We start from the raw sequence: 26,653 nt of genomic DNA on the forward strand, positions 1-26,653 counted from the left end.
AATGAAATACACAAGTCATTCTCTGTTGGAAGACTAGCCAGCAAGTTTCACTTAAAATGAACTATGTACTGCAGAAGTAATACCAAGTTTCTTACCTTAGTGTATTGACATTGAGGGCTGATATGTCTTCCAGCTAATGCTGTCCTTAAGGAGTTTGCATTGACTCATAAGCAAAGCAATTGGCCATATAAAATTAAAACTGAAAAGCATTTTGTGAATCATTTTTAAAAAGAAATTAATTTTTGTTTAAGTTTTATAGCTATCAAGAGTCTTGTTAAATTTTTTAATCCAGAAATTAGGTTTCAGTGAGGAAAAGCTTTTGGAAGTGTTGGCAAAATATAATTTTTTATTCGTTCACATCACTACTTATATCAATCTTGTAAAAAGGACTGTTGAATTAATGGCCAATAGTCCTTAGTTTAGAAAGTACTCGATGAAAGTCAATTCGTATTCTAGTAGCTTTGAAAATCATTGTCATTTCTAGAGTCTGAAATGTCTACAGTGTATCAATCTGCTTACTGCAGGGTTGTGCAGAGTTCTACTTCTTAAGAGTAAGAATCTGCTTTGACATGTGAGTGAACTAAGTGTCACATTTATGAAATACCTCTTTGCTTGTTTGCTTTATTGGCATCCCTAAACATAGGATTTACTTGAACTATCAGATAATCACCTTAAATCCACTATGATCACATACCGTTGCAGTTAAAGGGGGCACATTGTAGTTGAAGAGATGTGAATGAGTGGAGGGGAAATGTATTCTGCTGCTACTAGCAATATCCAGGAGGACTCACTCACTATTGCATTAGGAACTCAAGTAACCAGAATCTGCCGACTTTGTCTGCATTCCACTGGAAGCCAAACTTGACAGCAGCACATGAAAGTGAACATTTTATAGGGAAAGTACAAGAAGGATTAGTCTAGGATGGTAGAGACAGTTCCTAGGAAGTGAAGTCATCCTATAAGGGGCAGTTATCCCTGCCCTCCCAGTGTGTGACTGAAGCATACTTTCTCAGGGATATCTTGAATACCAAGCATAGACATTGAAATGATTCATTCAAGAAGTGAGCATGCTGGGGTATTGACACATCATGGCCTGCTAGTCACGCAGTGAGTTATTCTATAAAGGTTAGATGAAGAATATATAGAAGTAGTAATCAGGTGTATTCATACACAGTACCCCCAGACTGTCGTGTGTGTGTAAGGACACCATCCTGTGTTTTGAAAATGATCCCTGTGACCTACAGTGAAGATAGGGTTTATCAGCCATCAGTCAGGTCAGAAACAAATTCTGCAGAATAAAGGGACCCAGACCAGCATTTGTCACGCAGGAAAAAAGATGCTGTGGTACTACTGTATGTAAAGACTTAACACAAATTTGTGGTTTGGTTTATGTTATTAAATTAATCCTAAAATATTATTATAAGGAGGTTCTGAAGTGAATTGCCTGCGTAATAAAATACATCACATTCTTTTAAAGTTCAAGACGATCTGGGCCTCTAGTCCTCATTGTGATCATAAATTCTCAGCTATCACATAGCTGCCCAAGGTGTCCTGAACAACAATGACCACACATTGAGCTCAAGGAAGTATCAGCCATATACTCCACTTAGATGAAATGCAAACAAGTCTTGTTTCTTGTGATTTTTCCACATTTCATTAAAAGAAATCTGCAGAAAGAAACTAACAAAATCCCAATTAAGTGAGAAATGTGCCAATAAATTTCTGTAAGTAAAATTTTTGCTGTAGCTGCCAAAAGGAAGCAAAAGACATTAGATAATCATTTGTCTATTTAAGCAAAACTCATACATATTATTTACTATGTACTAGGGTCTAGTAAAAATGAATAACATGAAGATACCTAGACAAATTGTTAAGGTCTTTGGAGTGTTTGAGATCTAATATCAAAATTTATTTCTGCAATTTTCCAGCCAGATTAAGCGTTAGCCCCTCACATTTTAATTTTCTCACCTAGAAAATAAGAATAGTGGAATTAGGGGGCTTAGACTTCACTTAAAACACACTGAAGAGTATTCCTGGCACACATTAAATTTCATACATTATTAAGTTTTTATGATAATGGTGTTGATGGGAATTCTGTAGTTGCTGTCATCAACTATTTGTAGCCTGCTAAAGGTGGCTGACAGAGACCTGTGTAATGCAGAAAGTCCTGGCAAGGGCTCCAGGTTCCAGAGGATAAATTTAGGTAAGTGAAGAATGCCTTGAGGAAATGGAGCATCTAAGTGTTTCTTGGGAGACTGAAAGGTCTCCAGTGGTGATGAGTGGGTTCAGAATGAATTGTCCATGCTACAAGACAAAGAATTCTGCATGGACCTGGAGTACCCGTGTCTCTTGAGCATCAAGTGCCTGAGTCAGATGACACAAAGCTAGCTTCTAGGTGATAAGGAGCAGGGTTCTGTGACTCTTCCCAAGATTCGTCCTTTCCTATTTACTGCCACTTCTGTAGTAGAGTCTCACCATGTTTTGTGATTTTTTTAGTAGTATCATTGGTCATCTCAAATTTTTGATTAGAAAGACCCACATTTGGTTTTCCAGGCAAGCTTTAATTCATGACTATGACCCTATGAGTAGTTATTAATAGTTTTTAATTGCCTATCTCAGAGTTAACATCCAAACCCCATTTTTTTGTATTGCCTTCTGAAATTTATTTTACCATTGCCCTTTCCATCTCAATTCATGGTAATCTATTTCTTAATAATATATTATTTACTCAGATTCTCCATGATGCCCAGTACAGGATCTCTGATATCTATATCTGTTATTGATACCCCACTTGGATTATTTAAGTGGTCTCAAAATTAGTCCACAGCTTCCTATTCTGAGCCCCAAAAGCCCCAGGGCTGCCATCTTAATCCTAAGAAAATTGTGTACTTTAAAGGTCCAAGTCCCTTTATAAGAGAGTTTCAGTGAGTTGGCCTCTATCGCACTCATTACCTGTGACCTTATTTCTTTAGTTATTTTATTATTGATTTTGTCACTCCATTGTCACTAAGCTCTTTGTTTGCTAACAAATAACAGCTGCACACTCCAGGGTGGTGCCTTTGTTCTGCCTGTTTCCACTGTGGGGACATTGTACTCTTGGATATTTTCACATTGAATGTTGTCATTTTCCTGGAATCTTTCCATAAAGGTTATCATTCTTAGTCACATTCTATAGCCCCCAACCCTGCCCCCCACCACATACTCCTTGCAGTCTATAGCACCCTGTAGTATTCTGACAGCGATTTAATGTCTGTCCTTCCTACCTCCTGAGCTATAGGCCCCCAATGCTGACGTCTTCATGTATTCTCTTCAGATGTTTCCTGAGTACTGGTTGGTGATCTGTGAGTCATGGCACAGTCTGGCTTTCTTTTGAAATGTGTGATTGTTACACTCACAAGAACAGTCCCTTTTTTTCATAGTGCCCAGTACTTAATGTTTAGAAGATTGAGGTATTATTTAGAAGATTTTATTTTATAAGAGATTTTCTCCACTGGAAAGGAGAAATTATTGCTGTGAGGTTCATGTTTGAAAAAAAATGACCTAATAAAGAACACAGTGAGTCACTGCAATGTGGCAAACATTATATGTATTTCTTCATTTGGATTCACAGCAATATCATGAGCTGTCATCCCAGCTTTAATGATTTCAAAGCTGGAGATTAGAGAAGTTTACAGACGTGCCAATATTCACACAATAAATGGAGTGATTCAAGCTTGGAGACTAGGGTTTTCTGTTGCCTAGTTTTTAAAATATTGATTGTTACCTGTGTTTGATGAATCAGAATCTACTATGCAGGTCTGAAAAAAATTGAAAATGAAGAGAAATCTCTGAACCTAGGAAGTGAAGCACAAATGCTTCATGGCAGTTGTAGCTCCTTATCCCAGGAACTGCCCTGTTAGAGCCACAACACATAGACCTTTATACTGTCTCCAGAGAAGATCCTGCTACAAATAACCAGGAGCATGCATCCCCATAAAACAAGTCGTACCAACTTGTTTTGCAGAGTTGCTATAACTGCTCAACTCGATTGACTGATAGTGATCTTTGTGACATGATTTTTTTTCCTGATTTAGATATTTATTGGAAACATTCAAAACTCTGATCAGCATTTTGACATTCCATTCTTGTGCCAGTTTATGCAAAAACTTGGCTTTTTGCGATGCCTTTCCCAGTTTTTGAATCTAAGTTGAGCATCACTGGAAGGATTGTTTGCTCTCTTCATAGCTACATGCGTGGCTCTGAGTTGACTTTACATATCCTATACCGACATTAACAATCTGTATTATTTTCATCACAGGCTCTGAAGTATTCGCCACTTCCAGCACAAGAAGTGATTTTGGAGGGATAAAAACATTTCAAATTTAGTTAAGAAAGATAATTTACCTGGCTCCGTGGCACACAGCTGTAATTCTAGCTGCTTGGGAGCCTCAGGTTAGATGGACAACGTAGCAAGAACCTGCCTCACAAGAAAAATAAAGAAGAAGCAGAGGAAAGAGGAGGAAAATGAGAAAAAAAAAAGAAGAAAGTTTTTCCACTACTTTCTCCTTTAGTCTCCTGTCAACCCATAATAAAGATATATAGTCCCTTAGCATTTTATATACAAAAGCAGAAGCATAAAATCTTATGGAAAGGGTCTTTTGTAGAGAAGACAGCATTTTGTCATTTTTCTCTTGTATGTGTGAAAAATGAGGTCAGGATGTATAAATGGCTCTCCCACAGGCACATTACTAGATGACTAAGCTAGAGTGAGTTTGTGAGTTTGGGGATTTTATTATTGTGAAGGAGCTGACTGACGGTTAGTGAGTATACATCAGGTGCTTACATAGTTAATGATGTTCAGTAGTATCATTGGAGTTCAGTTTAATTTAGAGACCTTTGGAGAACCAAAAAGTTTGCTTTAACATGTTAACTTTATTCCTGAAAGTTAATCTTTGCAAATAGGAATTCAATTCTTCATCTCTACGTTAAAATCAATGAAACAGTTTGTGTCAAATTTCTTTTAATTTTAAAACATTGTTTCATGTAAACACAAACAAACTGTGCAGCTAGCTTTATTAACTTTCCTTTTTAAAGTCATATTGTAGATATTATGCCAAGAGTCAAATCAGAAAGCAAGATCTCCACAGAGATAAGTTTGTTCATCCTGAGTTTATCTTTGTGCATGTGAGCACATATAAAACAGTTCACCTAGTCTAGCATTCGGGTTGCCATGGGTTAGTACAGTTCTTATTCTGTTAGCCTAACCTTCAATTTGCTGGGTTTTGAACTCAGAATTACAGCTTACAAATGCAGTTCACCAGCTGGTACAAGGGCTTCTTTTGAATTTTTAATCATATGAATTAAAGATTGCTGGAGATGCTATCTAAAGTTCTACTAAGAGTGAGATAATATATTGCAAGCTAAGTATAGATAAGTCCAAGGGAATGGATGCGAAAAGGTAATAGGGATAGTGACACCCTGGATTGTGTACTTTGAGTACCAAGTTGGGATCGTAACAAAGCATTCATTGAAACTGCACCTTAGCCAAGCACAGTGTTAGTTAACATTACACTGTCTGCCAGTGTAACATGTATTTTGCAGCCGTCTTCAAATGCACAGGAGTCAAAAAGAAGGGAACATAGATACAAAACCTCCATTATATCAAACTCTAAGGTGGTACAGAGAAACCATTCGGTGATAAACATACAAGGGGAATATTTGATCACTGCTATAGGACTTCTTTAAAACATCCAGATCTCTTGCTTCAGCACAAATGATGAAGACTTTTTGTAAAATTCCATGATTGCAGAACTTAGCATTATACGTTGTCAGTACCAAAGCAGAAAAGAATAGGAAGTATCAGAAGGCACCAGAATTGCATACAGTACAGTTAGGTTGTGTGGCGCTTTGCTTCATTTCTATGTCTATGTGTGTGTCTGCGCATATGTATGTATAGTGTGCTAAATAAGGCTGCAGAAATGTGCCTTTAAAATTTAGGAATGGTTTGAGAAACAGCTTAGGATATTTTCATTCCATTTCTACTCCCCAAATTCTTACTATTGTCATTTATTTCCTAGAAATCTAGCCCATATAATAAGATATATACAGAATAATAACAATTAATTGAATTTGAATTCTAATCTATTGTATGTGCAAACATGTTTGTGTTTGTGCATTTAAATGTAAGTGTGAATACACACAGGCTACCAAATGCATATGGAGGTCCGAGGACAAACTTGGCTGTGATCCTTGCTTTCCTCCTTGTTTGAGACAGCATCTTTTTTATTGGCTACTTGGCAGCTCAAAGATAGATGGTCCATGAGCTTCCACTGATTCTCCCATGTGTCTACCTCCCATTCTAGACACAGGTGAAGCTTTATATGGGTTCTGCGGATCTGAACTCAGCTCAGACTTTCATACAGCAAGCATTTTTGTCTAGTGAACCTTCTCTACAATCTGAGAGCTTAGTTTCTAGTAACTACTAGAAGATGCCTAGAATGTGGTGGTGATTTGAGTGGATAAAGATTTGTATCCGTTACTTTTTAAACAATAAAAATGTATATATGCATGCATTTTCCCTAAAGCCTTTCATTTTAATAATTTAAAAATAAACTTTCATTCTTGAGAATTTTATACATAAATACAATGAAGTATGAAATCCACCCACATTTTCTTCCCCAATTTTATTTTATTTTATATTTTGCAGTACTGAGAAACCAACCCAGGGCCTCATGTATAAAACCAAATGTTCTTTGGCTTGTCCTCATCCCCAGCTGGATTTTCTTTATTATTATCATAGCAAGAGATTCCCTATGAGGGTCACTATTTCAGGACACAAATTTTGTTCTTAATCATGTTAGCAAAATTTGGGGGAGGGGGAGAGTACAGGGCAATGCTTTGTAATTACCCAGGTTTACATATAAAATCTAAGTGTGACCTGTATCAAAATAGAATAAGTGTGATCAAAATAGAATAAAACGAGCAGATAAAATAACACCAGTCAAGATGTAATGAATCATTCATTGGCTTTTCTAACTCATAAGTCCATGAGTTCTTTGGTATATTGATAACCTGGAATAACCACCCTGCCTTTTCATAAACAGAAAGCTGCATGCATTCCAGTTTGTTTCCTCCAATTCTCCCTGTTCATAAGAGTGGATGTGTGTTAATAGACAGTCATGAACTATGTCCAAGACTGAAGGAAATGCTGATCTCTGAGTTCTCCAGCAGCAGTGTAACACTTTCCCCTAGTTTACTCAATGGCTTTGTGAAGTGAATGTGTTCTCTTTTCTGATACCAAGTCTTCAGTTAGACAGTTGACTCGTTTACCTTCCTTTGGGGCCAAGTGCAAACTTTGTTCTGTGTTTATAAATTTATAAAGCCAGATAAGCACCAAAGAAGACATAGTTTAGCCATTGACAAAGCTCAGGATTGGCCACAGAACAAGGAAATGCATGGAGACAACAGAACTGATAGGGCTCATTGTGGTAGAGCAATAGGCAAGAAGTAACAGAGGGGAACGGGTTTTGGATAGCTTTTTGAATACTTTTCTAACCATGTGATGAAATGGTCGCTTAAAGCAGTTGGCTGCATTTAATTATTTTTATTTCAATTTTATTTTTTTTTCATGTGGTTACTTCATAGACACATTTATTTTCCAACATCAGCTCCTTAGTAGTATAATATAGAATGCCTCATTAGCAATTGAAAATGGGCTTATATTCCTAGCAGGAATGTTCTGAATAATGCTTTTAGATATGGAAGGAGTTAGCAAGGGAGATTATAGTACCTCTGACTTTCCTCTGGAGAACTTTAAAGAAAGCAAAACTTTTTATTTAATCCACAAATTTTACATAAGTTCTATTCTCTATGCAGCTTGTACAAGCTCTCCTCGGTCCTATCTTATTCTATCTTTGCTTGGAAGTGCTGATTGTAAGAATAGAAAATGCCTGTTCTTGGAGCAGGTGGGTGCCACAGTATGCTGAGAACCTACCTCCCACGTGTGTCTCTCCAGTTTATAGAATGGTTTAATTCCCCAGTCCTTAGAGTGGTCAGATAAGTGCCTTGGTATTTAGAAGAGGCCTGTGGAACAAGAGATTCAACAACATTGGAGAATTTATCAAAATGCAAACTGAGGCCGGCTGCTATATTAGCTCACTGAGAAGCCTTGGGGTTCAGGGAAATGTTGCAGATCTACACTCAGATACACCAGTTCTACCATAATGGCAAAGGCTGCGTAGCTCAGCTCACTCTTGAAATGCCCGAGAAAGGATAGCAGAACAGTATTAGGTACAGAACAAACAAGTCCTTACCAGGAAACATCTGCACACTGATGGCAGCTTACATCTGTGTGAACCAGATTTTGTGTTTCTTGGCTCAGATGGGGGCTCATCTATAAATACTAAACAAATTCAGCAAATCACTGCACTAGGAAAAAAAAAACAACCAACCAACCAAACAAACAAACAAACAAAAACCTTTAAGGAGGCAGCAATGGGTCCCTGTGCTAAGACTCCTCCAGAGGGAAAGAGAATCTCTCCTGTGTAGAGCCAAGCCATGAATTTTGGCTGCTGATTCTTCCCTTAAAAATCTTTTCTATTTTTCATAGTTTATACTTTGCAGGTGGAAAAGCCTTTGCTACCAGAGAGAGGGTGGTTTCATCCCTCCCTGAAGAAATTTCCTCAGCCTGCCCATGAATTTTCTTAGAATGCTATCTTTAGGATATTCTAAAGAGAGGCAGACACCAGAAAGAGCAGCAGCTGAGATGCTTGCATCTAACTCAGATCTGAAGGATGAAACTGAAGCCTCCACCACAGCTGGAAGAACGGGGAGCCTAGCCTAGCACTGGCAATGGGCAAAATGGCTATTCATTTCCTCTCTTGTGATCTTTCCTCTTTCATTTTGAGAATCTCAATACATAGTTGAGACTTTTCCCAGATTCACAATCAACTCTGATTATCTCCCTCCTCTCTCCACTTTTCCCTTTTTAGTTTCTTGGATGCTGTTAGAGGAAGAAGATAAAAACTATCTGGCATGGAACATTCTCGTTTTCTTTAACATTTTTTAGGTCACTCAGTATTTGTCTAAGGCTTGAGAAAAAGGAGAAAATATGGTCAACGGATAAAGAAAGCAGAAGTTTGGTTTCTCTTCAAATATGTTTTCCATCTCTGACCTCATATGAAAACTTTGCGATGCATCCAGTCATAATATTTACACAATTTTAAGCAGGTAGTGACATTTTTTTGGTGACAAAATCTTTACAGTGTTTATCCTGTCTTGTTCTCCCATCTTTTCTGAGCTCTTTATTTTCCTTGGGATTTAACGTGTGTGGACACTTTAGTTTGAGTGAGCAGTCTAGAAACAGTTTCATTGCTTTAAACTATTGAAAATTTTTTGCCTACCTGAGCACCGACTCTTAAATTCTTTGCAATTATCTGAATCCTCAGCTGGAGCCCAACAAAACTCACATATTGTTAGGATTTCCTCATACTGGATACTGAGGGGCACAGCCCAGCCGCTCTGTTTTCCTTGAAGCACATTCCTTCTTCCTCCTTCTGTGGGCTGCTGCAAATTGTGCTTGGTTAAGAGATTTGTCAATAACTTATATGTGAACTGACAATGACATGGGTAGATTTGGGAACACCAACTTCGAGGTGTGAGGAAGAAAGAAATTACCAAGCGACAGAATTCCTGTACTTCCCGTTTACCCCACAAGCAGATGCAGGAACAGGTTGGAAAAAATGCAAAAAGACAGAACTAACAGGCTGACTCTACGATAATTGCATGCGATCAGAATGATGGTGTAGTCCCACACCTGGATCCAGAAACAAAATGCACAAGGATAGGGATGGGGGTGGGGTTGTGGTAAAATGACTTAGCAACAGCATGTGTGAAAGAAGCTTAGGCATTTAGTTGACAATAATCTCAGTAGGAGCCAACAGTAATGCGGCTGCCAAAAAGGCTGATGGGCCCTGAGGCTGTATTAATAGTAGTGCTCTGGTAGAATAAGAGCAATAACAGTGCCGCCTCTTCGAGGGGTTCTACTCACAGAGAATCTTTGAAGGATGTACTCAGCCCTGTGGGCCCCACCCACTTGGACCTGTTTACCAGAGTTGGTGACACATATCAGCAGTGTGAAGTATATTCTAAGGTCCAGTTGTAAATGCCATTAAGACTTATCTTTAGAAATTTGTAGTAAGAAATTTATGTGTCTATGTCTTAAAGTTAGCTATGAGGAATAGAAATAATCCACTCCAAGGCCCCGGCAGAGTGTACTCAGTATCCATAGAAATGAAGATTAGCATCAGAGGGGTATAGGGAAAATTGGGAACTTTTGGAAGAGATAGAGGAAACTTTGTAATTAGAAAGTCTAGAGAGTCCAAACGTTGGATGAACCAAGGGAAGTACTGAGATCTAAAAGTGGCTAGGCAATTGATTAAACAGCCTAGAAGGGAACCCAGATAAATAAATCGCTTATGGTTTTACAGGTAGAGAAATGAAACATTAAACAAAGACAAAAAACCCAATAGGTCTTTGAAGAAACAAACATTTTGTGAATAGTTACCTTCAAAACTCAGAAACTTTAAGCTCTCTAAAAGCTACATGGAGAATATTAAATAGCACCATTGAGTAGAGAGGTTGCTAAAATATCCGATATGCTAAAAGAGGCTTTTATTTCAAACTATTCAAAGACAATCTATTCCATAGTTCAGAACTATCACTAGTTAAAATTCTTTTCTTCTCTGAAGATAGATTTTGTAGACTGGGATGCTTCCAAATGTCCCTTTACACATCCTCTAGGGAGTTAAATTATACCATAAGTATCTTGTTTCTTTTCTCTCTCACCAGAACAGGTTTCTGTAATAGTCTATTTCAAGTACAGTGTACTAGCAACTTTTCTTTATACTCTGACAAAATAGTTAAGAAAGGCAACCTCAGAGAGGAAGGGTTATTGATTACAGTGTTGGGTTCTATACCTGTATCAGCATGGTAACTGAGAAGGGATGGACTCTGGAAGTACTACGGAAGGACTATGAGGGTACTGGTCACATTGTGCATACTCTTAGAAAGCAGAGGCACATACCCTCTTTTTCCTGTCTTCTTTCCTTTTTTTTTTTTTTTTTTTTTTTTTAATTTTATGTGTTTAACCCAAGACCTCCTCAGTACAGTGCAGGGTGCTACCCATTTTAAGGGTGTCTTCCTTGCTGAATGAACCTTCTTTTGTAACATGCCTCACAGGTAGACGTGTGTCTCCTAGGTCAGTCTACATCTAGTACAACATCAAAACAGATGTTTTATCATCACACATAGACTGTAAATTATTTTCAAACTACTTGTGGTATTGGAATCTTTCAGTGTGTTATAATTCTGATATGACATTAGTACAAGTTCCAACCCCAGAGCTGCCAAGGCATAAAAACAAGTCTTCACGTAATCTTTCTCAATGTTGAAGGTTTTGATAAACTTCAACCAACTCCTAATATTGGCCTATTTTTATAATTTCTTTAGATGTTAAAGAAATATAGACTAGTAAAGGCAAATTACATATGTCTTGTTTTAACTACATCCTCATACCAGTAGTAATTTCTGTAAATCCTTAATTCTTCATATCACTGATGAACATGGTTACCCAATAGCATCTTTTGGGATTCTTTGAAGTTGCTTTTGGCCAAATATCTCCTTGCCTTCCAATAATAAAAATAGAATATCTAAGGGTAGTGATTTGTTTAGATGATTTTCAAACCTCTTCAGGTAATTTTCATGTTCAAGTAGGTTTGAGAATAGATGTAAGTAGTTGTATTTGCATTTCTCAAATCTCTATACTTCTCAAACTAATAGACTAATTTTATCTGTAGAGACACAAGGCATGATATTTATAAAATTATAATCTCATAGGAAGAAAAACAGTATCAACCAACCAGAACCCCTTCCCCAAAGCTCCCAGGGACTAAACTGCCAACAAAAGAGTACGGGGGTGGGGTGGGGGGTGGGGGGGGGAGTACCCATGGCTCCAGCTGGATATGTAACAGAGGATTGCCTTATCTGGCATCACTGGGAGCAGAGCTCCATGGTCCTGTGGAGGCTTGATGACCCAGGATATGGGAATGCTAGGCCACTGAGGCAGGAGTGAGTGGGTAGGGCAGCACCCTTATAGAGGCAGGGAGAGGGAGGAGGGGATAGGGGGCTTGTGGAGGGGAAATGGGGAAGGAGGATAACATTTGAAATGTAAATAAATAAAATAACCAATAATGTAGGCAGCCGGCGCCTAAAAGATGGCGCCAGTCTCTGGTACACCCAAACAACACCACTGCGCAGGCGCTAGCCCGAATCTGGTGTCAACCCCTCCTGAGCGGGTGCATGCAAATTAAGGTGCCGGCAGACTGACCAATCCCAGGAGGACACAAAGCTTTTCCCTGTGCTGGGGTGTATATAAAGAGTCCTCCCTGTGTGCCCGGAGTTCCCGTAGCATCGAGGCGTTCCTGCAATAAAGCTGTTGAGAAGAATCCGTCCGTGTTGTGTGTTCCTTGCTGGACGAGGTGGGTGCGACACAATAAAAAATGAAAAAAATTATAACCTTTAAATTTATACATAAGAATTTTCAAAAAAATTATTCCCACCGAGTATACTATAACATATACACTTTCTATTTAGAGTTATAACACTTATATTATTTGTTTGTTATTGTACATTCATAAGAGTTTTAACTACTAATTAAGGCAAACTTATGGTTACTTATATTTCAATCTGAGGGATGTGATTTCCTAGGTAGGCATAGTATAATGGTTTAAAGAGGATATGGCCCTCATACGCAGATGTGTGGAAGACTTGGTCTCCAGGTGAAGGTTTAATTCGAGGAGGTAGAATTTTAGTATAGAGTCCTAGCTGGAAAAATACATTGTGAGGGCCAGGTTGTTGGAATAGTTTCTTGTCTTGGAATCTTTCTATCTGTTACTTTCTGCTTCCTGGTTTGAATGAAGCTAGAATCTTTCTTGTACTATATCTTTTGTTTCATTTCAGGTCCCAAAGCATTATATAGCCTGCAGCCAAGGGTTGGAAGTTCTGAATGCCTGAAACAAAATGAACCTCCCCTGCTTCATATTATTTTCTCAGGTGTGTCTCACAGTACATGAACATACATGGGCTGGTCCTATACAGCCTTTGCATGATGGCCTTTCAGCTTTGTTCATTTCATTTAAAGAAATTGTTCACTAGTACATTCTATGTACAAAGACCAATACTTTCTATATGATAATTATTCAATAACTGTTTGTTGAGTGACTGAATGTTATTTATTTGCCATACATAGAAAGCCATGCTTAACAACCTGAGTTCAGACCTAGAATCACAAGTGTTATATTACTTGTAAGAGTTTGGGGAAGAATTTCTCATAAAACAATATTTTAAAATAAGCTACATTATAAATACCTAGTTTGAGAATTCCATATTTCCTATTTTCAATCCTCAGTTATCTCTATACAAATATATTTTATCTGAAGTTTATAGGAAATAGAGCCCATAACAAGTCTCCAACAGAGTTTTTCAAGTGAACAAGAGTTGACTAAAAAATACCACCAACATCTCCGGGCAACTTGTTAAACTATAAATTTCCAAGTAACTCCTGTTTGAGTGAGTCCTTCCAGGGAGATCTAAAACAGCCAAAAATTCTGGACAATGTGTTTGAGAAGTCATTATCTAGGAACATCTCTCTGCTTAGAAATGAAATTTTGGAACTTTAAGAAAGTTTTTATGTCAATATACTAGTAAAGATGGTTAAAAACCAATGTTCACATGATATGTAGATGTGCCCACTAGAAATTAGGTTCTTAGTAAAAAATGGAATTTAATTTCTGTATCTACCTTTTTCTGATATTTGATAGTAAAAATACACTTATTTCATTAACTCATAAGAATATTTCTGAATAACAACCAAGGTTAATATATTTTAATATGCTGTATCCTGATTTTCTAAAAGTTGCACAGAAACACAAGATATTTTATTTTCAGATTTTTCCCTGAGAATAATTTATATGCTTCTCTCATATGGATTTACTAAACAGAAGCTTAATGATATTATATATTCATGAATTTAAATGTGATTTTATTTGAAGAAGGAGAAGGATGACTGAGTAAAGGGTGAGGGCCATGATTTTTGATTCTAATGCTTCCCAGATACTTGATAATTCTTCTTGTTGTTTTTCCTTTATTTTCTATTCTGGTAATGCTTGGATAGATTAAATGAGCCTTCCCCTTTCCCATGATAATATTTTAGTCAAGTGATAGTATTTATTTACCCCCTGTTTTTTTTTAAGAACTTCATACATGAGTACTGCATTTATATAATTTCCAACCCTTTCTCACTTCATTCAACTCCTTCCATGTCCCCCTTATGCTCTGTCAAGTTCATGTCACCTTCTATACTTGTTTAGACAATGGTCAGTAGTAGAGGTAGCAGTCAGTTGGGGCTTTTGATAGTTCTGAGAGAGGTACAATCTAAACATTGGCCTTTTAATTCAATATATAGGGAAATGATTATAGTATTTTCAAGAAAAAGGCTATTTTCTGCTGACTACCAATGTGATTACAGTAACTGTAGATGGATGTTAGACTTGGTGGAATTCATTACTCATGGGATATGGCATTTAATAGGCTTTTGGAATAGAAGCTTTCATATTCCAAATTTTAAAACAGTAAAAACTAAACTATAAATATAACATATAAATATAACATATAATATATGTTTATATTTATATATTATAAATTTATATGAATTTATATATTTATAAACTGTACATATAATGATTTTCTTTTTTTTTTCATTTCCAAAATATTTTAATTAGGTATTCTTTTCTTTTACATTTCAAATGCTATCCCAAAAGTCCCCCATACTCCCCACCTCATTCCCCTACCAACCTGGCGGTCCCCTGTACTGAGGCATATAAAGTTTGCAAGACCAAGGCGGTCTCTCTTCCCAATGATGGCCGACTAGTCCATCTTCTGCTACATATGCAGCTAGAGATACGAGCTCAAGAAGGTGGACTCCAGAAAATCAAATAACCCCATTAAAAAATGAGGCTCAGAGCTAAACAAAGAATTCTCACCTGAGGAATAACGAATGGCTGAGAAGCATCTGAAAAAATGTTCAGCATCCTTAATCATCAGGGAAATGCAAATCAAAACAACCCTGAGGCTCCACACCAGTCAGAATGGCTAAGATCAAAAATTCTGGTGACAGCAGATGCTGGCGAGGATGTGGAGAAAGAGGAACACTCCTCCATTATTGGTGGGATTAAAAGCTTGTACAACCACTCTGGAAATCAGTCTGGCGGTTCCTCAGAAAAAAATGGACATAGTACTACCGGAGGATCCCGCAATACCTCTCATGGTTTTCTTTTATATGAAGATTCTTATAAAGTCTTATAAAAAGAATTTCTCTAAAGAATGCGAATGTGGATTTCCATATAGACAAGTATGTGTCAAGCACATGAAGAACACAATTAAAAGGTTAGGCAAATCAAAGATATAAAAATTTCTATGAAACAATTTACTAGGGATGGATTGTGAATACAATATGAAATTAAAGACAACATATAAGTATTTGCATGTACTATATATATCCGTGTGTGTGTGTGTGTGTGTGTGTGTGTGTATGTGTGTATGTGTGCGTGTGTGTGTATTTGTGTACTACATAATGTTTGTACTGGCTGTTTTATAATGTAGAAAGTACTTATTATTTGGAATAAAAAATAGTGAACGTTGTGCATTGAAATATTTCCATTTGGAAAGTATGACTGTAAGCAGCTAGAGGACATTTGCTTGGTGCCTAACAACATAGAATTATAGCCACACTATGTGTAAGAAAGTCTTGGTCCATCATGTGGTACCTTTGTAATCTTGGGAAAGTTGTTTAAATCTCTAGTCCTGATTTTTTCAGCATAACCTGTCTCACAAAGTTGTAACTGAAAATCTCAGTACAGAGTTACCAGCAGGTGTCCAGTCAGTAGGGAAAGCTAGTACTCTTTTGCAGAACAGTGCAAAAAGGAAAGAAAAGAATGGTAACTTAATTACAAGTTTATCATTTTGACATTTTTATTGATAAAACATTTTATGTTAAGTCTACAAATTGATGGGCATAGTTATGATCCCACTATATTGGAAGCTGAAGGGAGGGGTTGTCATTTGCATTGGTTACTTTTCTGCTTTTGTGATAAAACCCTCTGACCCAAAGGAAGCAGTAGATGAAAGCTTATTTGGGGTTATGGCTCCAGAGGGAGAGTCCATCATGGCCAGGGAAAACATGACAGCGGCTGCAGGACCAAGATTCCAGATGAGCTTATTTAATCTACATGCAAGAAGTCGAGAGAGACCAGGAAGTGAGACAAGGCTATAAATTGCAAAGGCCTGCTCTGCTAATATATGTCCTCCAGTAAGGCCTCACAACGGAAAAGACCATAATCCTCTAAACAGCACCACCAACTGGGATGTACAAGCTCAAATACAGGCTCCTATGATGGACATTTGTCCTTCAAACCACCAAAATTAATTTCAAGGCCAGTGAGACTCTGTCTCAAACACAATTTAAAATATAAAGGGAAATCTCTAAATGAGTATTTTAACAATCCCTTATTTTTATAAGTAAACTTCTTTTTCAGTACAATAAATATAACATATATCCAAATATATTGAAGCAAATAACATGGCATATTTTCCATTGAATATTATGAAATAATATGGATGGTTATACTTACCATTTTTGGTACATTTTCATCAATCTCAATCCGTTAACGTTTTTCTTTAGTGTTGTGATAATTGGTTTTGGAGCCTAGAACAGATTTTGTCTTCAATGTGTTTCAGATCTAAAACCATCTTTCCCCCACAGTTGTTGTTGCTTCTTTTTCTTTTTCTTTTTTCCTATATTCTTTAATCTTTTTTTACAGTCCAGTCTTCACTCCCCCTGGCCACTTCTTATCCTATAACTCCCTCACCCCATGTTCAAGAGGATGTCCCCACCCTCCCACCTCACCAGACCTCCCCACTCCCTCAAGTCTCTTGTGGGTTAGGTGTGTCTTCTCTCACTGAGGCCAGACTAGGCAGTCCTCTTCTGTATATGTTTTGGGTTCTCATATCAACTGGTGTATGCTACCTGGTTGGTTGGTAAGTGTCTGAGAGGTCTCGGGGGTCCAGGTTAATTGAGAACTGCTGGTCTTCCTATGGAGTTGCCCTCTCCTCAGCTTCTTCCAGCTTTTTCCTAATTCAACCACAGGGGTCAGCAGCTTCTGTACATTGGTTGGGTGCTAGTATCTGCATCTGACTCTTTCAGCTACTTGTTGGGCCTTTCAGAGGAAAGCTATGCCCTCCTGTCTGCAATCACACCATGCCATCAGCAACAGTGTCAGGCCCTGGGGTCTCCCCTTGAGCTGGATCCCAATTCAGGCATCACTGAACCTCCTTTCTCTCATGTTCTTCTGCATTTTTGTCCCTGCAGCTCTTCCAGACAGGAACAATTCTGGGTCAGAGCTCTTGATTGTGGAATGGCAACCTCATCTGTCCACTTGATATCCTGTCCCTCCATAGGAGGTGAACTCCTTAAGTTCCCCCTCCCTACTGTAGAGCACTTTATCCAACTAACCCCCTTGGGTCCTGAGAGTCTCTCACCTCCCAGGTCTCAAGTACATTCTAGAGGGTCCCCCCACATCCCACCTCCTGAGGTTGCCTGTTTCCACTTTATATACAATGTGTGTGTGTGTATGTGTGTGTGTGTGTGTGTGTGTGTGAGAAAGAGAGAGAGAGAGAGAGAGAGAGAGAGAGAGAGGGAGGGAGGGAGGGAGGGAGGAAAGAGAGAGATGAGGGTATGCTGCAGTGTGAATACAGAGTTCAAAGAACAATTTTTGTGGAGTTAATCCTGTACTTTTACCCTCATGTTGGTCCAGGGATCAAACTAAAGTTGTCAGATTTGCATGGAAGTGCTTTCACTCTCAGATCTATCTCACCCCATCACTCCCCAATTGGCTCCTTTTTGGTATCCATAAGAGTGACATGAAATCTTAACATGGTAGGTTTAGTTTTCATTTCCTGATAGTTAATCAGGATGAGTACTTTGTTTGTTATTTGCCATTTGTCATTCTTTTGATTTCCTTTCCTGATAGAAGCTTTTCTTTTGATGTTTAATTTCCCCCAATTCTTTATATGTTCTAGATATTGAGCCACTATCTGAACTATAGTTATCTATTCTCCCCGCCCCCACTCACCCAATTCTGTATATGTATTCTTGTGAGGGTGATAGTTTCCTTGGCAGTGCAGGAAGTTTTGAATTTCATTTTGTCCCAATTGTCAATGTCCAGGGTCGTTCCTTTGTTGGAATAGATTTGTTCAGAAGGTTCTTGTATAAAATTACATCTTGAAGTGTAGTCCCTATGTTTCTGTCTAGCATATTTCACATATCTAACATACATGGATTAATTTAGTCCAGCAACTCTTTCTTCCAGTGTATGTTTATAACAACTTTAAAATATTAGTTGACCTAGGTATGTGAGTTTATTTCTGGGCTCTCTAATTTGCCTACTGGTCTACATGGCCACTATTGTGTTGATGCATAGAATTGCATAGGCATTCTCTGTCACTATAGCTCTGTATTACAAGTTGAGACCTGGCACTGTGGTATATTTAGCAATGTTTTCTCTATTAAGGATTGCTTTATATATTCATAGTCTTTTGTCTTCATTGAGAAATTACATTGAATCTCTGGATTGCTTTTGGCGACCTTGTCATTTTTCAAACCCTAGTTCTTCCAGTCCAGAAACGTGGAAGATCTTCCCATAATACAATATTTTCTTTACTTCTTGTTCTTTTTTTTTTTAAGTTTCTAAGCCTTATTTACTGCTGGTGGGATTGTAAACCAGTAAACTCATCATGAAAATCAGTTTAGAGGATTTTTGAAAAATTAAAAATATAAGTTTCATAGAACTGAGACATATAAATCTTGGGCATATATCCAAAGGATTCTATAGCATATTGCTTAGATATATCCAAAGGATTCTATAGCATATTGCTTAGATATTTTTATATCAATGTTTGTTACTGTGTTATTCACAATAGCAAGGAAATGCAACCCACTTATATGTCCACACATTTATTAACAGATAATGAAAAAAGGTATATATTCGATGCAATCTTATTTAGCTGTAAAGAAAAAGGAGCTATTAAAAATACCAGAAAAGAGAAAACAGTTTTGCAGAAAGGAGTAGGCAGTATGACATATGAGCTGTGGAGGGAAAGGGTGTCAGAAGGGTGGCAAAGAAGATAGGGAAGAATAAACATGAAGACCTTTTGTTTGTAAAAGGACAAAATAAAATGTAATATTAATTTTGACAAAGCAGGTTGCATTTGCGAATTCATGCGTATAGTTACAAAGACATGTATGCATGTAACAAAACTTAGGGAAAATGGAGATCAAGATTTTGAAAGAGAAAAGGTGTATGTCAGAGTTGGAGGGAGGATAGAGAAGGGATAATCTAAGTATAATCTCAAAAAAGAAATAATTTAAAAATAAAAAAGTAAAAAAAAAATTATTGATTCCATAATTCATAGACCTCAAAGTTATCTATTTCAAACACATCTTCAACAGACTTGAGGTTTTGTTCCTATTACATTAGAGTTTCTGCTTTTAAATTTCTACCAATTACAGTCAAAGTCAATTTTCCATCCTGATTGATACCTTCTATGATCTCCTTTAATTAAACAATACTTTCAATTGTGTGTGTGTGTGTGTATGCTAGAGATCAATCCTAAGGCTACAAGCATTCTCTCTCTATTCTCTACTATAGACTGTCCACCATAGCATTATAAATGAGTTAACAGTTACAGGTGCTGAAGCACCTGGTATGGTGAAGACAAACTACACTAAAAGCAAGATTATCTCAATTTAATTTTTCTTTGATATTTCAATAAAAATGCACAGAAAGAAAAACAAAATGAAGTAGGAATATTGGAGTGAGCAGAGAGAAATACTATATCTCACCAATCTAAGAATCCTGACTGCTACCTTCTAACACTTTTACCATTCCATTATTTTGGTGATCCATCTCCCATACCTTCCCTGAAACAAGGGATTGAAATAGAAGATGAAATAAGTTTTCCTCATTTGATCACTTTCTTTCTGATGCCGTGAACATGTTGATGTAGAAATAGTCATTTCATATACTGTCACTTATGCATTGACGCTACTAACTAATCACAACAAAGACCTTGAAAAAATACTTGCAGGTATTATGAAATTAAAAGCAGAGAGTGTTCGTGATGATGTTTCAACAGCTATGGTTGTTTCAATATAGTTAATTTAAAAGTCTACCAACCATATTAGAAACAAAAATTTAGAAAATTATAAAAGTATGTTGTCTTAGTTAGGGTTTTACTGCTGTGAACAGATACCATGACCAAGGCAACTCTTGTAAGTACATCTAATTGGGGCTGGCTTAGAGGTTCAGAGGTTCAGTTCATTATCATCAAGGCAGGAACATGGTAGCCATGGTGCAGAAAGAGCTGAAAGTTCTGAATCTTCATCTGAAGGCTGCTAGCAGAAAACTGGCATCCAGGCAGCTAGGGTGAAGGTCTTAAAGCCCACACCCACAGTGATATGCCTGCTCCAACAATGCCACACCTTCTAATAGTGCCACTCCCTGGGCCTAGGATATACAAACCATCACATTTGTACTTATATCTATATAAATGGCTTTTTAGGCATTGACTTTGGCTTTATTTGTACTATTTTGCAACCCAACACACATAGTTTTAGTATGCCATTTTTCAGATTTAAAAATGTGATTTCAATTTTTATAAAGATTTTCAGAATTTGGAAATAAATGCATAATCTACATATACACCACAACCTATAAGCGTATTTCCATTCCATAGGTTGCTGCACTTAAGAAATGGTTCTTGCTTAATGAAAATTTTTTTTCGGCATGTTTCTGTGACATATTAAAGAAACAATTTTATCATTACCTTCAGTATTTACTTCTGAACTTTGCTTCATTTTCACAAGGCTAAATACATTAAAATTTACTTTTGTTTCATTAATGATAGAAATAAATAAATAAATAAATAAAGACACTACTATAAGATTGAATATGTCTGGTAAGAAAAATAAAATCAGTGTAATTTAATGATTTACATGGCCTCCATTCATGAAAGAAAAGATTATCAGTTATTGCTTTCCTCTTTTCATGAGCATGAAGATATTTGGACTTGAAAATTCTTCATTAATTTTATCTGAATCAAAATACTTTCAGTGTGATATATAAAGCTAATTTTTAAGTTCTGTACTTTAAATGTTGATGCCATTATTTATAAAATCCAATATATATAAAGAACTCAAGAAGGTGGACTCCAAAAAAATCAAATAAGCCCATTTAAAAAATGGGGTGCAGAGCTTAACAAAGCATTCTCACCTGAGGAATAACAAATGGCTGAGAAGCACCTGAAAAAATGTTCAGCATCCTTAATCATCAGGGAAATGCAACTCAAAACAACCTTGAGATTCCACCTCACACCAGTCAGAATAGTTAAGATTAAAAACTCAGGTGACAGCAGATGCTGGCAGGGACGTGGAGAAAGAGGAACACTCCTCCATTGTTGGTGGGATTGTAAGCTTGTACAACCACTCTGGAAATCAGTCTGGCAGTTCCTCAGTACTTTTGGACTTGAAAATTCTTCATTAATTTTATCTAAATCAAAATACTTTCAGTGTGATATATAAAGCTAATTTTTAAGTTCTGTATTTTAAATGTTGATGCCATTATTTATAAAATCCAATATATATAAAGAACTCAAGAAGGTGGACTCCAAAAAATCAAATAAGCCCATTTAAAATGTGGACATAGTACTACTGCAGGATCCCTCAATACCTCTCCTGGGCATATATCCAGAAGATGTTCCAACCGGTAAGAAGGACACATGCTCCACTATGTTCATAGCAGCCTTATTTATAATAGCCAGAAGCTGGAAAGAACCCAGATGCCCCTCAACAGAGGAATGGATACAGAAAATGTGGTACATTTACACAATGGAGTACTACTCAGCTATTAAAAAGAATGAATTTATGAAATTCTAGGCAAATGGATGGACCTGGAGGGCATCATCCTGAGTGAGGTAACCCAATCACAAAAGAACTCACACAATATGTATTCACTGATAAGTGGATATTAGCCCAGATACTTAGAATACCCAAGATATAAGATACAATTTGTGAAACTCATGAAACTCAAGGAGAACGGAGACCAAAGTGTGGACACTTTGCCCCTTCTTAGAATTGGGAAAATAACACCCATGGAAGGAGTTACAGAGACAAAGTTTGGGGCTGAAACGAAAGGACTGACCATCTAGAGACTGCCATATCCGGGGATCCATCCCATAATCAGATTCCAAAAGCTGACACTATTGCATACACTAGCAAGATTTTGCTGAAAGGACCCTGATATAGCTGTCTCTTGTGAGACTATTCCGGGGCCTAGCAAACACAGAAGTGGATGCTCACTCACAGTCAGCTATTGGATGGATCACAGGGCCCTCAATGGAGGAGCTAGAGAAAGTACCCAAGGAGCTAAAGGGATCTGCAACCCTATAGGTGGAACAACAATATGCACTAACCAGTACCCCTTGGAGCTCGTGTCTCTAGCTGCATATGTATCAGAAGATGGCCTAGTTGGCCATCAGTGGAAAGAGAGGTCTATTGGTCGTGCAAACTTTATATGCTTCAGTACAGGGGAATGCCAGGGCCAAATAATGGGGGTGGGTGGGTAGGGGAGTGGGGAGGGAGGGTATGGGGAACTTTTGGGATAGCACTGGAAATGTAAATGAAGAAAATACCTAATAAAAAAAGACAACTAGATTTGAAGTAGTTGGTGATACTTCAAGACTTGTATATTATTTTCATGCTTTTAATAAAATTATTATAGCCCATGTATAGGAAGGTAAATGCTGGGTGACAGTTTGTGAAAATTTCATCTCTCGTTACAATCAGGATTCAGTAATTTTTATAAACTGTTAAAATTATTTATTGCAACAACATTTTTAGAGTCACAGAATATATTACATAAATTCCCTAAATACATAATTCCCTGAAGCAATTGATATCCTTATTTTATGTCTTCAAATGTTGTCAATTCTCTATTGATATTTTAGACTGCTCTGTAATCTCAGTGGGAAAATAGTTAAGATTGTCATCTGACCCAACCACCCACACTTACACAGCTGTTAATAATTCATTGTTTGAAACTACAAAACGTAGGATGATGCTAACAGGAAGCATAGATAAATGTGAATTTGGACTCTCCATACAAATATGAAAACATACTTTCCCTACATAAATGTCATTGCTTTTACTGACTGTACATAGAACTAGTGGGTACTGCAGGAGTCAAAAGGTGGACCACAGATTGCAATAATCATTCAAACATTTTCATGTCAGCTGCAATGACCATGGTTTTCCTGTGTCTCAGATTTTAGCTCCATTTAGGGTTGCTTTCAGTTTTTCCGTATAGTGTAACCTCTCTTCCTCTAGTCTCTCATGGATTCTCATTTTATTAGCTGACTATGCAATTAAGGACAAAGACTGTTTTTGAGCATTACTTACAAAAGGAAACAAAAAAACTTTTACCTTTTTGCTCTCTGAAGTTACACACAGGATGGGGCAAGGTGATGTTGTCAAGGAGTTAACGAACATGGGCTGTGTGTGTCTAATCTGGGGTGAACATCACAGGACAGGATGCTAAATAATGCTTGCTGAGCCACAATGTAAAGAGGGAACTGTCTCGCTGTCCCGATATCCATGGTGGCCTAGGGCTGTTCACATTTTACCCTCAGCTATGTTCTTGTTTCTCTTAAGAACTTGGCATAAATGGTCCACACAGTTGCCCACAAGCCCACATAAATTTGAGAAGGTTTGCAAGCAACCAAACACAGCAGGATATGAGATGTTTTAAAGAAAAGTTGTTTCTTACATTAAAAAGAAAACATGGTTTGGTTTTCGTAAATTGTTAACACACTTCAGTATTAATACCTTTAATTTTTTTTCTTTTGTTTTATTCCCAGTCGCACTGATGAGAAAACTGAAAATCACAAAATTCAGAGTGAATTCCATCAGGCCACACAGCAAGGTCTGATAGAGCCAGGGATACTTTATGAAATCCAGACTGTCGACTAACATTTTATCAGCAAGACCTCCATGTGAGTGTCGTGGACCTGGGAACAGCTTTCCCTACAATACTCATAACGCCAGTCAGAGCCCTACTCTTTTTCCATGTGATTTCTAGTTTGAAATGCAAACAATTGCCAATTTGCTTGACTTGTATTTGTAATTATTTCCTTGTGAATGACTCATCAGTAAATGCTTTATAAATATTTTTCTATTTTTCCAATGTCTATGGAATGATCATAGCATAGAAAATGTTGGCTTTCAAAGATTTATTAATATCTCTTTTTGAAATAACAGGAATTTGCAAGATACAATAAAGGCACTTTTAAAAACAAATCTTGAATTTGAATTCTCTCCCAGACAATAGCTTATCTGATGTGGTTGATACAATTAACTACAGGGTAACTTTTTAGATCTATTGTACAATGTATAGAAAAGCAAGTGAATGTGTATTTTTGAATTTAGTTGAGAGCACCTTGACATCAACTCCACATGATAGATCTTCAGATTTCACAATGTTTGTGCCCACCGAAGTCATAGCCTTATGTGCATTACAGAGTCTGGCTTCAGTTTTGCCAGTAATGAAGAAAACAAGCCACTGATCATAATATGGCTGACTTCATCATATGCTTACCATAACCTCAAATTTTAACTCTACATGAAGAATGAGCCTAATATTTTCTTTTTGAAAATGAGAACTAAATCAAAGCATTTTATAGAAGATAAAATAAATATCCCTTTACACACAACTTTAGAGGTTAGAATAGAGACCTCAATAACTTGATTCAGAATATTGTTTCCAACCTCTGATTGGAATCATGTGAATAATTTCTACCATAGAAAGCAGCAGTTTTCCCTTTTTGTTTTGATCCCGGTTGGTTTCAAATGACAAAGATGTGGGGTTTTATTTCTAGCCTTTTGTTTTGTTTTGTTTTTGTTTAAAGTTTGATGTGAATTTAAGCCAGTCCAAATATTAAAATGTGTAATATCTAGCTATAAAGAATGAAAAAAAATCTTTAAGTAGTGACCAGCAACCCTGTTAAACAGACAAGGGAGGAGGAGAGTTGTTAGAAGAAGTTCAAGAGGCTACAGGAAGGACTTATTTTAATGATCTTAGAAAAGCGATTGCTAGATATGTTGGTATAGAACCATCCTAAAATAATATAAACTGTGAAGACAGAGCAACATTACATTTTGATGCAATTGAAATAGAAGAATGACCTGGTGTATCTGCCAGGAACAAGCATCATGAGGAAAGGGATGTAGTGTTAAAAAGGTAAGTTTTCACCTTTAAATATTATTATAAATATCTTTCAGGGAGTTGCTTCAAGTGGGTACGTTTGGAGGTGGAATATTGAAATTTATTTATGTATTCAATTTCTACTTTCCTTCTACTTTCAGAGAGAGAGAGAGAAAGAGGGAGAGGGTGGGGGAGGGGGAGAGGGAGAGGGAAAGGGGGAAGGAGAGAGGTAGAGAGGGAGAGGGAGAGAGAGAGAGAGAGAGAGAGAGAGAGAGAGAGAGAGAGAGAGAGAGAGAGAGAGAATGGAGTTTCTATGCCAACTTCAGAACTTCCCAGCTCAACAAGGGACTAAGTTTTCATACAGACATTGAAGTGAGTAGGACAGAGGAACAGGTTAACATAGGAGACTGCCTGAAACAGAAAAATTCTCACATAGAAACAAACAAACAAAACCTCGGTTTGTAGAATCATGCAAACCTAACAAACCGGTAAGAGAGCACAGAAAGAGAAACCAGAAACAGAGTGCTGTTTTCCCATTCCCAATCCTAGATCCTCTACCACTTCATTGGCTCCATTTTATAGGTTGAAATAACTGGCTTGGAAGAGGTAATGCCTGTCAGCTGCTCACAATGCAGAATCTTGAAAAGGTCAGCGTAGTAGCAGTATGACAGGCCATGTAAGTCATTATGTGCCTTAGACCTCATTTGTAAGTAGAACAAGAATGAGAGCAAATTCATGTAAACTCTGCCAGAAGACCTTTGAAAATGTGTTAGTTATATTGAAAGCTAGGCTTTTCTGTCTGTCTAGAAAGACAGATAGATGTATCCTTACAGTCTACTTACCTGAGCAGAAAAAAAAAAAAAAAAAAAAAAAAGGCAAATGCTTTTGCTTGCTAGTTAAGGAAAAGACATTGGAGGCTGAGCAAGGGTGTTTTGGGAGAAAATACAAAATAAAAGATACAAAATAAAAGATGTGAACAGGTACCCTGTGTTTTTAGGAGTTGGCTAGTGTCAGTTAGACAGCATTTCCTGTTCAGGAAAACATCCTAAGATTTCCAGTATTGTGAATTTTTCAAGTAACAGGGCAGATAAAACCAAGAGAGTGGATACTTAGCATGTCCTAGCTCTATTGTAAGATGGAGGCTCACTGTAGAAATTTGTGTGGCAACGCAATGTATAGTAAATCTTTCTATAGGCAAGGACCATTTTGTTTGTTTGCTTGCTTGCTTGCCTGGTTTTAATGAAAAC

Source organism: Mus musculus, chromosome 2 (assembly GCF_000001635.26).
Source record: "Mus musculus strain C57BL/6J chromosome 2, GRCm38.p6 C57BL/6J".
NCBI classification, from domain to species: domain Eukaryota; kingdom Metazoa; phylum Chordata; class Mammalia; order Rodentia; family Muridae; genus Mus; species Mus musculus.